The sequence below is a fragment of the Chrysochloris asiatica genome, unplaced genomic scaffold (assembly GCF_000296735.1).
Source record: "Chrysochloris asiatica unplaced genomic scaffold, ChrAsi1.0 scaffold00285, whole genome shotgun sequence".
In the NCBI taxonomy this organism is placed as follows: Eukaryota; Metazoa; Chordata; class Mammalia; order Afrosoricida; family Chrysochloridae; genus Chrysochloris; species Chrysochloris asiatica.
In genome coordinates this window covers 49,872-70,505 of record NW_006408803.1, presented here as the reverse complement: position 1 = coordinate 70,505, position 20,634 = coordinate 49,872, and positions in this window count along the sequence as shown.

Here is a 20,634-nt window from a genome sequence, read left to right as displayed (position 1 = left end):
AATAGGTATTTGCTGCAAACTGAATCAAGCAAGATTTGGCCATCTCACAACATAGCAGATGTAGACTATCTCACAAGGGGCAGGAACTGTTGCTTCCAGAAGTCTTTTTACTGGTGGCACATCACAAATGGGCTGGAGCAAATTAACAAATATTTAGACTCGACAAAGATTTCATTAGGAATCAGGAGTGAAAAGGGCATATAGGCGTCTACTAGAGAAAGCGTATTTTGCACTTGAATTCAGTCAATAGTCTCTTCTTAATTCCCAAGCTACCCAACCTTTGTATGGATGGTCAGTGCTGAAATTATTATTAAATATCAATATTTTAATAATATTAATTATATGAATAATAATGATTTTTTTTATTATGGTGAACAGGAAAAGGTAGAAACATTAACTGCCTCTTCCCCACAGAAGAGACAAGCTAGAATGCTAATCAAATTACTAATCTTCCCCACCCAGGAGACAAACTAGAATGCTAATCAGGTTACTGAGCAGAACCAATCCTCCCCACCCCCACCCAGGAGACAAGCTAAAATGCTAATCAGGTCACCCAAGGGGACCAATCCCTCTGGTTTCCCTCCTGTCCTCAAACAGGTCAGCGCCTTAGCCCCTCCTCAACTCTGACCCCATATATAAGCCTGTGTTGCCCTCCATTAGGGGCTCAGAATCTGAAGAAGCTACCTCTTCTGAGTCAGCTAGCTTTAATAAAATCAGAAATTCTGCTTCACCTTTCCAAGTGGCCTTGGTTCCTTTGACGACAGATCAAGAGCTGCCATGACGCCCTTGGACCCAGAGCTCCTGTGACACTCTGTCTTAGAGCTGCCGTGATACTCACGGGCCTTAAGCTGTTGTAACACTCTCGAATCTAAAACTGCTGTAACAGTGTAAAATAACTGTAAAGATTCAAAGGGCCATCCATTGCTGTGTTTTGTCATTTGTAATTGAATGGAATTAGATGGGATTTTCTATTGTCCATCCCTGCCCCACATCTTTGCTGACTTTGCACATAAGAAACAAGTAAAAATGGGGGGTGGGGGTGGGGAGGCCTAATTTATTAAGTCATCCTTTGAACACTAGTAGTTAGTAGATTTTCTGGCTTGCTAGTGTTCCTGGGATGGAATATGTTTTTCAAGTGTTTGTCCCCCACTTTGTGGATACACAAATCATTTATATGATTTTCAATCTATCATTCTTGATCAAATAGCATTTGGTCTTTTTATATCACTGCTCTTGAAGAACAAAAGGTCCTAGCAATGGTATTTATGCTTCTTGAAGTAGGTAACAGCGCTCTGTGGTAACCTTTTGTGAAATCACATGAATGGCAGCTAGCCTAATACTGGTTGTCCTCTTCTAGGCAATGACATTTGAGCTGCTGTTGTCTTCATCTTGCAGCATCTCAAAGCCAATTATTCATCCAGGTTTTCAGCAACATTAACAATAATTACCCTTTGTCTTGCTGAATTTATAAAATGTATCTTGACATCTTCCATTTCTCAAGTGTTTGGAAAGACAAGCTTTCATATGAGTGCTGACTCAGGCTCACTCACACCTATGCTAATGACAGAAATTCTGTAACCACACAGCCAACTCCCCACAATAAGAGAGACAACACACAGAAAGTTGATCACTGATGAATCCTATTATTGTAATCACCAAAGTCAAATTCTAAATTATCCAGAGTAAATGGGGGAAAGCAATTTACAACTAATCCAACATATCTTTTTTGTAGATTTCCCTACTTGCTTACAATTTAGTATTAATCATACAATAATTGAATAGAGGGGAAAGCAACAATTCTTACAGAATTTGATTAAAATATAGAGAATAAAAACTTATTTGCAACCAAAGCCAGAATTTATATTTGGAAATCATCATTTCCCCAAATTAATTGTCTATGCATAAATAGTGGAGAGTAGTTTTAAATGTCCACTACAAATTACATTTTTCAAGAGCCTGCTAAGGAATCTCTGAGTAGTGCAAACTGTTAATGTACTTGCTGCTAGCAGAAAGGTTCGTGGGTCAAGTCCACCCAATGTTATCATAGAAGATCTGACAATGTACTTTAAAAAAAAAAAAATTGCCTGTGAAAATTCATATAGAGCACAATTCTACTGTGACACATGCAGGGTCACCATGAGTAGGAATTGACTGGATGGCTACTTGCCAGCTAGTTAAGCTTGCATTGTTTACACATCCTTTCTCCATTGTCTACACTTCTCCTGCCCCTAGGGAAATGACACATGGAAAGACATCTGTAAAAAATCACAAGGCAAATTTCCTTGCTTTTGTGAAAGCTTCTGACACTTTGTATCCATGACCAATTACAGCGCCTACTGAGGAGACTTTCCTCCATGGTCCACTCTTCACTGGGCTAAAGTTCTTCCTCATTCCTTTAAACCCAAGACTATTCATATACTTTCCATTCTTGCTAGTTAGTCTGCTGGCATCTCACTTCTTCACCCAGCCTACAATTCTGTTTGTGGTCCCTTCCTTAAAGTCTCTTTATTTAAACCATCTAACAATAATTGTTACCTGCTGAAACCATGTTGTTGTAGAAAGACTAAAAATTAATGGGCTGCTTTGAATTTTGTCTTCTACATTTATTATTTGCCATGTTGGAATGTAGATGTTAATGGGGATGAAAAATTTTGATAAACAGTCTAGTTTTTAAATTAAACAATTTATAGTTTATGTTTTGTAGTCCTTTTGTTAATAGAACTTATCCTTATGGTCTTCTAGAGTTATACTTTGAAAAATTAGATCAAGTTGTCTTCCCCATTTGTGTTTATATTTGATGGCATTGAAGCAGAGATTCTTTAATTTATTTCATATCATTAAACTTCAATATGTTGTTGTTTAAAGGAAAACAGAGCTTTGTAATCCCAGCAAGCCTGGAATGTCTATTTGTAAATCTTAGCTTTCATAGGTCACAAAGTAAGCTACTTTAGCCTGGTTTACTGTGGTACAATGAAGTAGGTTAGGTTTTAAAACTACTTAAAAAAACAAATCATAGAAATAAATAGCAGTAAATAATAGAACTCAAAATAAATAACTCATTTATTTGCATAAGCAATCTGAATTTACACCCTCAGAGTTTCCAATCTAAATATGATTTTCTTTTAACTTGTGCAGTTAATGTATCAACCAAGCAATGTAAATTTGTTAAAAACCTCACTCAATGTAAGTGTAGTGTAACTATATCGGTTAAGTGTATGTTTTCTTTTTTATCAACCGTTGTGTTTTCATCTAGGTTATATATAACCACCCGTGTGCATTTTTAAAGAGACTGTGAATTTTTAAAAACTTCTGTAAAAATGGAAGATTTTTTCTTGGAGTATAGAGTTTACAGTCCCTTAGAAATACCTCTGGTTTCCTTTCAGTCTATTCCATTGCTTCTCTGATCTGCCCAATTATCAGAATTGCCTAGAGAGCATTTAAAAAATATAGATGACTGGGTTTGATCTCAGCTTTCCACAAATTCCAAGAAAGACAGAACTTTATGTTTCATTCATCATTTCATTCACAGCATTAACACACTTGAAAAACCAAACCAACTGCCATTGAGTCAATTCTGACTCATAGTGACCCTACAGGACACAGAAATATTGCTCCTTAAGGTTTCCAAGACCGTCAATGTTTATGGGAGCAGAAGGACTCATCTTTCTCCTGTGGAGCTGATGGTGGATTTGAACCTTGTGATTAGCAGCCAGTCAATGCCTAACACACAGCACTGTCAGGTTTCCTTAGCAATAATTGAAGGCCTGTGATAATCACTTATTTAATGAATGAACTGCATTTTTAAAAAGTGCTCAGGGGTGGTTCTAGTAATCAGCAATTTCTGCAAACACTGGTCTTTAACTTTAAAATTTTACATCTGAAGACCTTAATCGTCACTAATTCAACCTACTTGTTTTGAACATGAAGTATGAGAGATTAAATAATATGCCAGATGTAATCATAATATTTTTGTATTTTAGCAACATAATAGTTTTATATTTTAGAACAAACAACAAGTACATGTGACTAAAAGATACAGTGTTCACCTTGTTGTTCTTGTTAAGTGCCTTCCAGTTGCATCTGAGTGATAGTGAAGCTATATAGGGTTTCCTAGGTTAGTTAGTATTCTCCTGAAGTTTTTACCTTAAAGGCTAGATAATTTACAATTAGGCCTGAGGGACTATGAGAGGTCCACTTCCTATAGGTTGAAAACAGATCTAAATTATGCCATCATTTATGAACATGGTGGTTCAAATCCACAAGCTGCTCCTTGGAAACCCTATACAGGATCGCTGTGAGTTGGAAGTGCCTAAACAGCCCTTAAAAACAACAACATCTTAGGCTCTTTAAGGAAGCTGGTGACACTGTAGGATAAGTACTGGGATGCTAAATGCAAGACCAGTGGTTCAAACCCACCAGCTGCTCTAGGGGAGAAAGATGCAGGTTTCTGCTCCCATAAATATTTACAGCCTTAGAAAACTTACCTACAGGGGAACTATGAGTCAGAATCCACTTGATGGCAATCATTTTGTTTTTGGTTTACTTTAGACTGAGTTAGTCAGAGATACCTCAGGAGACGTCCCCCTTCCACTCTCTTTTTCTCCTATAGACTTTCAACTAATTATCTCAAATACTTGAAGTACTTTCCTTTGTGTGAACCACCTATATTGGCCTTCTCTTCCACAGGATTTTCCCAAACAACTCTCATATTCTCAATGTAGTATAAATTAGTCAAAGAAAAGTCAAGTTATTTTGTCCCAGCAAAAAAATCTGTCAATTTAAAATTCACAGGCTAACATGATACTTTATGCAAATACACCAAAAAATATTTACATTGTTTGGTGTATTTGCACAAAATATCATGTTAGTCAGTACCTAACATTTCACTTCTGCCTGCATCTTAACATGATTAGAAAATATTTGTGGCTAGATAGTCATCTGAAAGCAAACATTTAGTCACCTAGGCATTATTTGCAAAAGTATTTCACTATGTTTAAATGGAATTTACTGCTGACCAGAGTATTTCTTATATCATTGCAAAATAGCTAAGTGACTAATATCTTTAAGGGTGTTCGATAGCAAAAAATAAAAGTGTGCTATAATTTGTAAAAGGACTGCTAAAATAAAATTTTAATCTACTAGAAAATGACTCTCCTTTTCAAAAAATGATTTGTATTGTCTCAAAGGAGCTCTGGTAGCGTGGTGGTTACGAATCGGGCTGCCAACCTCAGGGTCAGCAGTTCAAAACTACAAGCTGTTCCGCAGGAGAAAGATGAGGCTTTCTGCTCCTGTAAAGATTTACAGCCTCGGAAACCCTGTACAGGGTCACTATAAGTCAGAACCGACTCCTCGGTACTTAACATCAACAACAACAAAGACTATATAGTAAAAATGATAAAGTAATAATAGTAATGGTAGTGGTGTTTATGTGCTGTGGAGTCAGTTCCAACTCATAACAACCCTGTACAGGGTTTCTGAGGCTATAAATCTTTACAGAAGCAGAAAGCTTATCTTTCTCCCATGGAACAACTGGTAGTTTCGAATTGCTGACCTTGTGTTTCGCAGCCCGATTGGTAACCACTACACTACCAGAGCTCCTTAATAATATCAATAAGCATTGATAAACCACTTACCATTTGCAAATTCACCACCATCTGTCAGTTTGCTGTACTATGGAAGCTTACATGTTGCTGTGATGCTGAAAGCTATGCTGCCAGTATGTTAAATAGCTGTAGAGTAACTCATAGAGGCCACCACTCATCTGTCAAGTTTGTCATATTGTGGTAGCCTATGTGTTGTTGTGATGCTGGAAGCTATGACACCGGTATTTTAAATAAAAACAGGGTCATGCATTGTAGACAGGTTTCATCTGAGCTTCCAGATTTACTAGAAAGAAGAAGAGGCCAACTACTTCCGAATGTTCGTTGTTATTATTAGGTCCTGTTGAGTTAGTTCCAATCCACAAAGACCCTAGGTACAACAGAATGAAACACTAACCAGTTTGCGCCATCCTCACAATTGCTGCTACATTTGAACCCACTGTGCCAATCCATCTCATTGAGGATCTTCCTCTCCCTCACTGTCTCTACACTTTACCAAGAATTATGTCCTTCTCCAGGAACTTGTCCCTCCTAATAATATGAGGAGGGAGTATAAGAGATGAAGTGTTGCCATATTAGTTTCTAAGAAGCATTTTGGTTGTACTTCTTCCAACACAAATTTGTCTATTCTTCTGGCAGGCCATGGTACCTTTAACATTCTTTTTCAAAACAGTAAGTCAAATGCATCAATTATTCTATGGTCTTCCTTACACACTGTCTACCTATCACATGCATATGAAAAGACCATGGATTGGGTCTGGTACACCTTAGTCCTCATACTGACATCTTTGGTCTTGAACATCTTGTGCAGCAGATTTATCTAACGCAATACATCACTTGATTTCTTAACTGCTGTTTCCATGAGAGTTGATGATGGATCCAAGCAAAATGAAGTCTTTGACAACTTCAGTATTTTCTGCATCTACCATGCATGATGTTATTTATTGCTCCAGTGGTAAGGTTTTTTGTTTTCTTTCATTTGAGGTGCACCCCATACTGAAGGATGTGGTCTTTGATCTTTATCAGTAAATATTTTAAATCCTCTTCCCATAAAACAAACAAGGTTGTATCATCTGCATATCACAGATTTTAATGAGTCCTCCCCCAATCCTAATGCCACAATCTTCTTAATATAATCCAGCTTCTCAGATTATTTGCTGAGCATACAGATTATATAAGTATGGTGAAATAATACAACCCCAGTGAACACATTTCCTGGTTTTAAACCATTCAGTGTTCCCTAATTCTGTACAAACAACTGCCTTATGAGCACAATTAAGTGTTCTGGAACATTTATTCTCTCTAAGGTCATCCAGAAACTTGTCATGATCCACATAGTCAAAAGCCATTGCATAGTTATTAAAACACAGGTAAAAATCTGGTTTTCTCTGCTTTCAGCCAAGACTTATCTGACATTCTCAAAGATATCCCTTGTTCCACATCCTTGTTTGAATCCAGCTTGAACCTCAGGTAGCTCCTTGCCAGTGTACTTTTGCAGCTGGTTTTTAAATTATCTTTAGCAAAAGTTAACTTTCATATGGTATTAATGATTTCAACATTCCGTTAGGTCACCTCTCTTTGGATTGGGCACAAACATGATTTTCTTCCAATCAGTTGGCTAAACAGCTGTCTTCCAAATTTCTTGGCATAGATCAGTGAGTGCCTCCAGGACTGCATCAGTTTGTTAAAAGATTTCAATTTACATTCCATTAATTTCCGGAACTTAGTTCTCAGCCAATGCTCTGTACACAGCAGATTTCTTCCTTCAGTACCATTGGCTTTTGATCATATGGTACCTCTTGAAATGGTTGCGCATCAACCATTTCTTTTTGATACAGTGACTCTGTATATTCCTTCCATTTTCTTTTGATGTTTTCTGCATCATTCAATATTTTGCCCATAGAATCCTTCAATATACTAAGTCAAGACTTGACATTTTCTTCAGTTCTTTCAGCTGGAGAAATGTTCAGCATGTTCTTCCCTTTTGGTATTCTAACTCCAGGTCTTTGCACATTTCATTATAATACTTGACTTTGTCTTCTCAAGCTGCCATTTGAAATTTTCTGTTCAACTTTTTTACCTTATCATTTCTTCCATTAGCTTTAGCATCTCTAACTGGTGAACAAGTTTCAGTCTCTTCTGACATTCATTTTTGTCCTTTCTTTCTTCCTTGTCTTCTTAATGACCTTTTGTTTTTTTCCTGTATAATGTTCTTGATGGCACACCACAACTTCTGGTTTTCAGTCATTATGTCTAATACATCAAGTCTGTTCTTGAGATGATCTTTAAATTCAGGTGGGATATGTTCAAGGTCATATTTTGGCTCTTTTGGACTTATTTTAGTTTTCTTCAGCTTCAGCCTGAACTTCCATATGAACAATTGATGGTCTGTTCCACAGAGTACCCCGGCCTTGTTTCCAAACTTTGCATTTCAGTAACCAGTAATTATCAATACATTTTGATTACGTGATTCATCAATTTCAGACTAAAGTAGTTGGTAAAATTCTTCAATTTCATCATCACTAGTTTTTGTGGTTGGTGTATAAGTTTGAATTATGGTGGCATTAAATAGTCTTCTGTGTAGGCATATAGATATTATCCTATCATAGACACCACTATATTTCAAGATAGAACTTGAAATGTTCTCTTTGATGATAAATGTAACACCATTTCTTTTCAATTTGTCATTCCCAGCATAGTAAACCATGTGATTGTCCATTCGTGTCATCATGGTCAACTCTACTTTGGGGAGGCAGCTCTTCCCTAGTCATGTCTTGAGTGCCTTCCAACCTGAGGGGCTCATGTTCTGGTACTATATCTGACAATATTCTGGTGCTATTCATCATGTTTCAGTATTCAATATTCTGGTACTATTTGTTAGTGTTTCACTTCTATTCATAAGGATTTCAGTGGCTAACCATTTGGAAGTAGTTAGCCTCTCCTTCTTCTGAGTCTATCTTAGTCTGGAAGCTCAGTTGAAACTTGTCCATTAGGGGTAACCCTGCTGGCATTCAATATACCAGTGGCATAGCTTCCATCATCACAGCAACACACAAGCTACCACAATGCGACAAACTGACATACAAATTTAACCACTGAAAATCTTATGAGTAGTAAAGAACACTGACAAATATAGTACCAGAAGACGAAAACACTAATAATAGCATCAGAGCATTGTCTGATATAGTGCCAGAAGATGAATCCCTCAGGTTGGAAGGCACTCAAATAAGACTGGGGAAGGGTTGCCTCCTCAAAGTAGAGTTGTCAATAATGAAGTAAAGATGTCAATAACAAATCGAAGCTTTTGGGACTTCATTTGTTGATGGGGCAGAACTCAAAATGAGGAGAAACAGCTGCAAACATCCATTAATAATCAAAACATGCTATGTAGGAAGTATGAATGTAGGAAAATCGGAAGTTGTCAAAAATGAAATGGAATGCATAAACATGGAAATCCTAGGCATTCGTAATCTGAAATGGACTGGTATTGGCCACTTTGAATCTGGCAATCACATAGTTTACTATGTCTGAAATGACAAACTGAAGAGGAATGGCATCACACTCATCATCAAAAAGAACATTTCAAGATGTATCTTCAACTATAATGCTGTCTGTGATAGAATAATATCCATGTGCCTACAAGGAAGACCAGTTAATACTACTACTATTCAAATTTATGCACCAATCACTAAAGCCAGTGAGGATGAAATTGAAGAATTCTACCAACTTCTTCAGTCTATAAAGTTGATGGAACATACAATCAAAATGTATTAATAGTTACTGGCAAAGGTTGGAAACAAAAAGGAAGGATCCGTCATTAGAAAATACAGCCTTGGTGACAGAAACAATGTCGGAGATTACAAAATTGCATTTTGCAAGACCAGAGACTTATTTTTATTGCAAATAACATTTTAAAACATTATAAAAAGTTGATTATACACATGGACCTCACCAGATGAAATACACAGGAATATAAATGACTATCTATGTGGCAATAAATAGTGGAAAAGCTCAATATTATTAGCCAAAGAAAGGACCACTGTAGAACAAACCATCATTAATACAAGTCCATGAGAGAAAAAAATATGACCTTGAACATACTCCATTTTATAGATATTTATAGATATTCTGAAGAACAGATTTGATATGCTAGATGCTAATATTGAAGACCAGTAGTTGTGGGATCACATCAAGAACATTATGCAGAACAAAAGCAACAAGTCATTAAAAAGGTATGAAAGAAAGAAAAGACCAAAATAGGTGTCAGAAGAGATTTTGAAACTTCTTCTCTGTCTTAGAGATGCTAAAGCAAATGGAAGAAATAAGGAAATAAAAAAGCTAAACAGATCGTTTCAAAGGACAGCTAGAAAATACAGAGTCAAGTATTATAATGAAATGTACAAAGACCTGGAGTTTAAAAAAAATCAAAAGGGAAGAACACGCTCAACATTTCTCAAGCTGAAAGAACTGAATAAAAAAAAATCAAGCCTCAATTTGCAACATTGGATTCGAAGGGCAAAATATGGAATTATGCAGAAAGCATCAAAAGACTATGGACGGAATACACAGTAACTGTGCCAAAAAGAAATACTCGGTGTTTCACCATTTCAAGAGGCAACATGTGATCAACAGCCAATGATATTGAAGGAAGAAATCCATGGTGCACTGAAGGCACTGGCAAAGAACAAGGTTCTGGAAACTGATAAAATACAAATTGAAATCTTTCAATAAACTGATGTAGTACTGGGGTACTCACTAATGCCAAGGAATTTGGAAGACAGCTACGTGGCCAACTGATTGGAAAATAATTATATTTGTGCCCATTCCAAAGAGAGATAACCCAACGGAATGTGGAAATCATCAGACGATATTACTAATATCACTTGCAAGTAAAATTTTGTTGAAGATCATTTAAAAACCGTTACAACAGTACATCAAAAGGAAATTGTGTGAAATTCAAGCCAGATTCAGTACAGGATATGGAACGAGGAATATCACTGCTGACATCAGATAAATTTTGGTTGAAAGCAGAGAATACTAGAAAGATGTTTGCAGCTGGTGGTGATTGTATGCCATTGAGTTGGTTCTTATTCACAGTGGCCCTGTATAAGGTTTATGAGTCTGTAAACCTTTGAAGGAGTAGAAAGTGTCATCTTTCTCCCAGGGAGTGGCTGATAGATTTGAACTGCTGACCTTGATGTTGGCAGTCCAACTTGTAACCCACAATGCTACCAAAGCTCCAGAGAATTGTTTACATGTTTGTTACTGACAATGCAAAGGCTTTTGACTATGTGGATCATGATACGTTCTTGATAGCATTGTGACAAATGGGTATTCTAGAATACATAATTATGCTCATGAGTAACCTGTTCTTAGGAGAAGAGGCAGTTATTCTAACACAACCAGAGGATACCCTATGGTTTAAAATCAGGAAGGGTATGCACCAGGGTTGTATTCTTTCACCACAGTTACTCAATCTGTATGCTAAGCAAATAATCAGAGAAACTGGAATATGTGATAAAGAAAGTAGCATCAGAATTGGAGGAAGATAGTGACAATTAAAAAGACTTAAAATACTTACTTATGAAGATCAAAGACTACAGCCTTCTATATGGATTGCACCTCAATATTAAGAAAACAAAAATCCTTACAACTGGACCAATAAATAACATCATGATAAATGGAGAAAAGTTAAAAGTTTTCAAAGACTTCATTTTGCTCAGATCCACAATGTAAGCAGCAGTCAAGAAATCAAATGACATATTGCATTCTACAACTGATTTGAATAGATCCATATCTGTGCCCATTTCAAAGAGAGATGACCCAGTGGATTGTGGAAATCATTGGACAATATCATTAATATCACATGCAGGTAAAATGTCGTTGGGAATAATTTAAAAGTGGCTGCAACAGTATATTGACAGGAAACTTCAAGTTCAAGCCAGATTCAGACAAGGATGTGGAATGAGAGATATCATTGCTAAGATCAAATGGATCTTGGCTGAAATGAGAGAATACCAGAAAGATGTTTACCTGTGCTTTATTGACTACATGAAGGCTTTTGATTGTGTGGATCATGACAAGCTATGGACAACATTTTGGAGAATGAGCACTTAATAATGCTCATGAGGAACCTGTGCAAAGACCAAAAGGTAGTTGTTTGAACAGAACAAGGGGATGTTGAATAATTTAAAATTGGGAAAGGTGTGTGCTAGAGTTGTATTCTTTCACCATACTTTTTCAATCTTTATGCTGAGCAAATAATCTGAGAAAGTGGATTATATGAAGAAACACATCACATCAGGATTGGAGGATGACTCATTAACAACATACAACATGCAGATGACACAACTGTGTTTGCTGGAAGCAAAAAGGATTTAAAATGTGTGCTGGTGAAGATCAAAGACCACAGCCTTCAGTATGGATTGCATCTCACTATAAAGAATACAAAAATCCTCACCAATGGACCAATAAATAACATCAAGACAAACACAGGAATGATTGAAGTTGTCAAAGACTTTGTTTGCTCAGATCAACCATCAACACTCATGGAAGAAGCAATCAAAAAATAAAATGACATATTGTGTTGGACAAATCTGCTGCACAAGACGTCTTTAAAGTGTTCAAGAGCAAAAATGTTAGCTTAAAGACTAAGGTGCACCTGACCTAAGCCATGGTAGTTTCCATAACCTCATATGTATGTGAAAGTAGGACAACGAATAAAGAAGACTGTAGAAGTAATGATGCATTTGAGGTATGGTGTTGGAAAAGAGTACTGAAGGTACCAATACCAAGGAACAAACAGATCTGTGTTGGACGAAGTGCAACCAGAATGCTCCTTGGAAGCCAGGCTGGCCAGAATTTATCTGTCATACTTTGGACATATTATCAGGAGGGACCAGTTCCTGGTCAAAGACATCATACTTTATAAAATGGAGGGTCAGTGGAAAAAAGGAAGACCCCTAAGGAGATGAATTGGCACAGTGGCAGCAGCAGTGTGCTCAAGCTTAGCAACCATTTTGAGGTTGGCACTGGACTGAGCATTGTTTCCTTCTGTTGTGCATAAGGTTGCTATGAGTTGGTACCAACCCGATGGCACTAAAAATAACAACTAACTTCAAGATTGGTGGTTTAAATCTACAAAAAATCCTGACAACATAAAGATTCATAAAGATTCCATCCCCAAAATGAAAGAAAATAAAAGTTTTGCCCTGTGACACATACATTTTCCATGAATTAAAATTGACTCCATGGCAACAGGTTTGGTTTGGATGAAGTCCCTGGGCAGTGAAACAGTTTAAGGACTCAGCTAGGAACAGAAATGTTGGCAGTTTGAGTCCACTCAAAGGCTCCTCAGAAGAGAGGCCACAAGATCTGCTTCTGAAAAGTCACCATCATTGAAAACCCTATGGCATTAAGTTCTATTCTGCAGCTCATGGAGTCACCATGAGACAGAAACAGCTTAACAGATGCTGGCCAAAGAGTCAGGGAACATCAACTACAGTGTTTACCATCATTTCTCCATGAAAAGGACATTTTCTGTATACTAACTCAATTGATCCCAACACCAGTTTGACAATGTTGACCCATGAGAAAGCTTAGAATCCTCATTTTGAATGTGTTTTGAGGATTTCTAGGAACTAAGCTTTCCAGGGAATTTAAGTATCTTCCCTCCTCTTAGAGAACTCATGTGTTAGATGTCTTGTTCTTCCTTGTGGGTCAAGGAATTGAAAAATAGTTGGTACTCTAACACTACTATATTACTAAGAAAAATATGGGCTATTAATATAACAAGACTGGAGGTCCAAATTCATAGTCACTGTGGGAGAAAGATGAGGTTGTATGAGCCCATAAATATTTATAATATTGGAAACCCTGTATAGAGATGCTCAGAGTCTGAATCTAAGAAGAGTTGGAATCTAGCAAAAATGAAGTATGAATCTAGGAAAATTGGACATAATTAAAAATAAAATGCAATACATAAAGATCAATATCCTAAGATTTAGAAATTGGACTGGTATTGGCCATTTTGAATATGACAGACATATGGTTTAAATGCTGCAATGGTAAGTTGAAGAAGAATGGCATCGTATTCATCATCAAAAAGGGCATTCATGATCTGTCTTTAAGTTCAATATCACCTGGGATATGACAATATTCATATACCTACAAGGAAGATCATTTAATACCACTATTTTCAAATTTGAAAAATTTTTAATCTAATGTCAGTGATGATGAAATTAAAGAATTCTTCCAACATCTTCAGTCTGAAATTGATAAAAAATGTAGTGAAGCTACATTGATAATTACTCTACTGCTCTCGTACACTTTAAAAAGGCCTGTGTACTGCAGATTTGCCTAATGCAATAGGTCATTTAGTTTCTTTACTACTGCTTCCAAGACTGTTGATTATGGATCCAAGCAAAATGAAGTCTTTGACAGGTTCAATCTCTTCTCCATTTATCATGATGTCTTTTATTGGTCCTTTTGTAAGAATTTTTTTTTTCTTTACATTGAGTTGCAATCCATACTGAAGGTTGTGGTCTTTGATCTTCATCAGTTAGTATTTTAAGTCATCTCAGCTTCCAGCAAGCAAGGTTGTATCATCTGCATATATATTTATTAGTAAATCTTCCTACAATCCTGATGACATGCTCTTCTTTATTTAATACAGTTTCTGGGATCATTTCCTCAGTGTAAAGATAGAATAAGTATGATACAATCCTGACACATATCTTTTCTAATTTTAAACCATTCAGTATCCCCTATTCTGTTCTAACAATTGCTTCTTGGTCTAGGTAAAGTTTCATCATGGACACGGTCAAGAGCCCTGGACCCCACTCTTTGCAATGTTATCCATAAGTTGTCACAATCCATGCAGTTGAAAACCTTGTGTAGTCAATAAAACACAAGTAAACATCTTTATGGTATTCTCTGCTCTCAGTCAAGATCTATCTGATATCTGCAATGATATCCCTTCATTCCACGTCCTCTTTTGAATCTTACTTGAGTTTCCAGCAGTTCTCTGTCGATATGCTGTCACAGCATTTTAAAATTATCTTTAGCAAAATTTTACTTGCATTTGACATAATGCTAGTGTTTGATGATTTTCACATTCTGTTGAAATGGGCACAAATATGGATAGCTTTCAATCAGTTGACCAAGTAGCTGTCTTCCAAATTTATTCTCATAGATTAGTGAGTTGCCTTCAGTGCTGCTTCAGTTTGTTGGAAGATTTCAATTTGTATCCCATCAATTCCTGGAGTCTTGTTTTTTCCAATGCTTTCAGTGTAGTTTGCACTTCAGTACCATCGGCTCTTGATCATATGCTACCTCTTGAAATGGTTGAACATTGACTATTTCTTTTTGGTATACTGAATGTGCATACCTTCCTACATCATTCAATAATGCCCATGGAATCCTTCAGTACTGCAATTCGAGGCTTGAAGTCTTTTCAGTTCTTTGAGTTTGAGAAATGCTGAGAATGTTCTTCCCTTTTGGTTTTCTAACTTGAGGTCTTTTTACATTTCATTATAATACTTGATTTTGTGTTCTTGAGCTGCCTTTTGAAGTTTTCTGTTCAGCTCTTTTACTTCTTCATTTCTTCCCTTTGCTTTAGCATCTCTATGCTGGACAGCAAGTTTTGGGGTCTCTTCTGACAACATTTTTGTTTTTTTCTTTCTTTCCTGACTTTGTATTGATCTTTTGCTTTCTTCTTGTCTGATGTCATCCCACAGCTCTTTTGATCTTTGGTCACTAGTGTCTAATGCATCAAATCTGTTCTTGAGATGATCTCTAATACTGGGGTATGTTCAAGGTCTTATTTTAGCTCTTGTGGACTTGTTTTATTTTTCTTAAACTTCAAATTGAACTTTCATATGCGCAATTAATGGTCTGTTTCCACAGTTGGCCCCTGGCCTTGTTCTGGCTGATCATATTGAACTTTTCTCTTGTTTTTTTCGACAGATGTAGTCAATTTGTTTCCCATGTATTCCATCTGGAAAGGTCCAGTGTATAATAGCCTTTTATGTTGTTTAAAAAAAGATATAAGGGTGAGTCAAAAATTATCTGCACTCTGGCTATATTAAAATGCCCATTCACATTCACTGCTGATGACATTAAGAGTGCACATGAAATGACTGAACAGACAAGTGACAGTGAATTGACGTGGCACATCATTTGCAAATCAGTCATGGTTCTGCCTATGAAATAATCCATGACAAACGGGTTTTGAAAAGTTTGTGTGAGATGGGCACCCAAACAACTCATAGAAGAGCATAAAAAGAAATATTTGGATACCTGCAAACAAAATTTGGATCAATATTCAAAGAAAAGTAAAAGTTTCTTTTAAAAAAACAAACACACATTACTGGTGATGAGACATGGATTCATCACTATGAGCCTGAGAGGAAGCATCCTCAATCACCAACCAAGAAAAAGTTCAAAGTCAATCATCAGCTAGGAAAAAAGATGCTCACTTTTTTTTCTGGAAATTCTGTTTTTTCTGGTCACTGTTGGAACACAATCAGGAAAAATTCGACAGTGCTCAGGTGCTGAGGTGCTCAGTGAAGAGCTGAAGCCTAAATTTCAGATTAAACGCAGCTATCCAAGGGTGTTGTGATTTTGCATGATAATGCATGTCTGCACACCTCTGCCCTCATTGTTGACACTCTGTAAAAACTGCATTTTGATGTGCTAAAGCATCCTCCCTATAGTCCTGATCTTGCGCCATCAGACTTTCACCTGTTTGGTCGCCTGAAAGCAGTCTTTCAAGGACTAAGACTCAACTCTGGTGAAGAAGTGAAGACAAAGGTGCATTCATGGCTTACAGCTCAACCGAAAACATTTTTTAATAAGATAATAAGAAAGTTTGTTGACAGAGTATATTGAAAATCAAGGAGGTTATTTATCAAAATGCATTTGTCTTTTCTAAAAGTTTATTAAAATAAGTTCTACAGCCACAGTGCAGATAAATTTTGACTCACCCTTGTATTTGCAATAAAGAAGTCATTGGTCTTTCAAAATTCTATCATGTGATATGAACATCATTTCTATCACCAAGGCCATATTTTCCAACTACTAATCTTTCCTCTTTGTTTCCAAGCTTTGCATTCCAATTACCAGTAATTATCAATTATATATACCGATTGCATGTTGGATCAATTTCAGAATGTTGGGATTGGTAGAATTCTTCAATTTCATTACCTCTTGTTTTAGTAGTACATCAGTTTGAATAATAGTAGTATTAATTTTGTCTTCCTTGCAGGTGTATGGGTATTATCCTGTCACAGACAGCATTGTACTTCAAGATAGATCTATTAAGTGTTCTTTTTGACGATGAATGCAACACCATTCTTCTTGAATTTCTTGTTACTGTCATAGTTAATCATGTGATTGCCACATTCAAAATGGCCAATAAATACCAGTCCATTTCAGCTCACTATTGCCTAAGATATCAATATGCATTCCATTTCATTTTTATAACTTCCAATTGTCCTAGAGTCATATTTAGTGTACTCCATGTTTCTATTGTTATCAGAGAGTCCAGGTGTGGTGCTGTGGGTAAATGTGCTAGACTGCAAAGTCAATTTGAACTGCAAGATTGGTGATTCAAGCTCACCAGTAGCTCTTTGGAAATCCTCTACAGGGTCGCTATGGGTTGGAACCGACTCGACGACACTTAACAACAACAATTGTTAACAGATGTTTACAGCTGTTTCTCCTAATTTTGAGTTGTGCCCCATCGGTCAATGAGGGTCCTTAAAGCTTTACTTCATTTGTATCATCATGGTCAGCTCTACTTTGAAGAGGCAGCTGTTCTCCAGTCATATTTTGAGTGTTTTCCAACCTGAGTGGGTTAATTTTACGGCAGTATATCTGGCAATATTTTGGTGATATTCATAAGGTTTTCATCTTCTGGCACTATATCTGACATTGTTCTGCTGCTATTTATAAGGCTTTATATGACTAAACTTTAGAAGTAGTCTGACTCTCTTTCTTTCTAGTCTGTCTTGGCTTAGCTGAACCTTGTCCATCCTAGGTGACTTTGGCATTTAAAATACTGGTGGCAGAGTTTGCAGCTATGTAGCAACATGCAAGCCACCACAGTATTACAAATGACAAACTGATAGATGAGTGGTAGAAACAGGAGTTGTAAATATACATTTGTGTGTGTATATATATTTTTGACTTTTTGTTGTAGTTTGAGTAAAAGTTTACAGAGAATATTAGTTTTCCATTCAACAATTTACACACATTTTGTTTTGTGACATCGAGCAGTCCATACTGCGTAAGAGCAGTCTTCCTTCTTCCTCCCTGTGCATCATTGTTTTGGAGCAAAGGCTTATTGTTCTGAAGAGTGTGCTCCTCTATGGTGTTACTGCTCACTTCATTAAAAAAAAAAAAAAGTCCACTGTCATCAAGTCAATTCCTACCCATGTTGTTTTTGTTGCTGGTTGCCTTCCTGTTGGTTCTGACTTATGGCTACCCTATGTACAAAAGAATGAACACCACATGGCACTGTGCCATCTTCACAATTGTTATGTTTGAGCCCATCATTGCAGCCACTATGTCAGTCTGACTTATTGGGGGGTTTTCCTTCTTTTTCTCTGACTTTGTCCTAACCATGATGTCTATTTCCAGGAACGGATCCTTTCTGATAACATGCCCAAAGCACAAGAGACAAAGTTCTACTATCCTCACATCCATGGAACATCCTGGCTGTACCTCTTCCAAGACAGATACGTTTGTTCTTCTACCAGTTTTTGGAAATCTCAATATTCTTCACCTACACCATAGTTCAAGGAGCTCTGGTAGTGTAGTGGTTATGAATCGGGCTGCGAAACACAAGGTCAGCAGGTCGAAATTACCCATTGCTCCGAAGGAGAAAGATGAGGCTTTCTGCTCCCGTAAAGATTTACAGCCTCGGAAACCCTGTTCAGGGTCGCTATGGGTTGGAACCGACTTGGCGTCACTTAACAACAACAACAACACCATAATTCAAATACACTAATTCTTCTCTGGTCTTCATTATTCATTGTTCAATCTTCACATGTATATGAAGTGATTGAAAACAATGGCTTGGGTCAAGTGCACCTTTGTTCTCAAAGTGACATCTTTGGTCTTTAACATTTGAAAGAAATCTTTGCAGTAGATTTGTCCAATGTAATAAGTAGTTTGATATTTTGACTACTGCTTCCATGAGCATTGATTGTATTTATCAAGTAAATTAAATACTTGATAACTTCAATATTTTCTCCATTTATCATGATGTTTTCTATTGGTCGGTCTGGTTATGAGGAACTTTTTGTTTTCTTTACATTGAGTTGTAATCCATACTAAAGACTTCATCAGTAAGTGCTTTAAGTCTTCTTCACTTTCAGTGAACAAGGTTGTGTCGTCTGCAAATTGCAAGTTGTTAATGAGTTTTCCTCCAATCATGATGCAGGGTCATAACCGACTCCATGGCACACCACCACCACCAATGAGGGTTTAAAGGCCAAGGTTATATTGTCAATATATTATCAGTTATTTTCTTATCCTTTACTAGAAAAAGTAGGTTGTTTCAAGGGTACAAAGAGTGTAATTTTGTAATGATAGAGTGAGACAGTCACTTTCATACCACCCTAAAATGCTCATACATGTTGTTAGTTGTTGTTAGGGGCTGTTAAGTCAGTTCTGACTAATAGCAACTCTATGCACAACAGACTGAAACAGTGCCCAGTCCTGCACCATCCTCATAATTATCATATTTGAGTCAATTGTTGCAGCCACTGTATCAGTCAATCTCTATGAAAATCCATCATACCTGCACACACTCAAAATGGACCTTTTAAAGAAACTTTTAAAAAAAACAAAACACTTTTCATTGTAAAATGAGTGAAGGTTTACAGAGCAGATCATCGGTTTTGCATTCAACAAATATCTAATTCGTTTCATCCCAATGATTGCAATCCCTTCAATATGACATCACTTATCCCATGTCCTCCCTGTATTTCTTGTTTCCATTTCTCCTTCTTCCTAAACTTTATCCTTGGGAAAATGCTACCCTTTTTATTTAAAATGCTTGACGATTCTATGGTGTGAATATATATATATTGTTTGGCTGAAAATTGAGCCATGGGGGTAAGTTCAGTTCCAAACCTAAAGGATGATCAAGGGCCATACATAGTCTTGGGGTTTAATCAGTCTCTAGGGTCAGAACCAACTCTATGGCACGTCACAACAACAACAAATCTGACCAGTCTTTTGCATGACTTTGAGTTTTGTTCCACATATTCTCCCACTCTATGCTGGAGTTTTAATGTGATCACTTCTAATGTGATCCCTTTCAGAGTAGTTGGTAATGGTGGCTGGGAACCATCTAGTTCTTCTGATCTCAGAGTCATGGAGACTGATGATTGCATGGACCATTATCTATTGGACTAGTTGTTTCCAGGCTTCTTTACCTTTCATCATTCTTCTTTCTTCTGGATAGGGAGAGAGCAATAGTTACACTTTAAATAGCCACTCATGAGCTTATAAAATCCTAGTTGCTACTCACCAAAGTAGGATGTATAATATTGTTGTCTTTGTGGACTATGTTATGCCAATTAACCATGGTATACTCCAAGACTATCATCCTGAACCTGCAGGCCCAACAAGTCATTCATTCCCTTAAGAAGTTTGGTAATATCTAAGAAGTTTTTATAGCTTTTACACTGTATGCTCTACCACATTCATGAACATATTTGAAACAAAGAATCAAATATCCGCCATTGAACCCATGTTCAAATATCCTGTCAAACCTATCTGTAAGTTTAGCCTGAGTGTCTATCCATGCATCTATTTTTAGAACACCACTATTGTAGGACTCTGTACATAACAGTATTTACCTCTATTGCCTTTAACCTTGCATTTCTTCCCCTGCCTACATATATATATATATATATATATCGAGATGGATCGGCCAGGTGGCATCATTGATGGACTCGGGGGTGGCAGCGATGGCGAGGTTGGCCCAGGATCGAACATTGTTTCGTTCTGCTGTGCATGG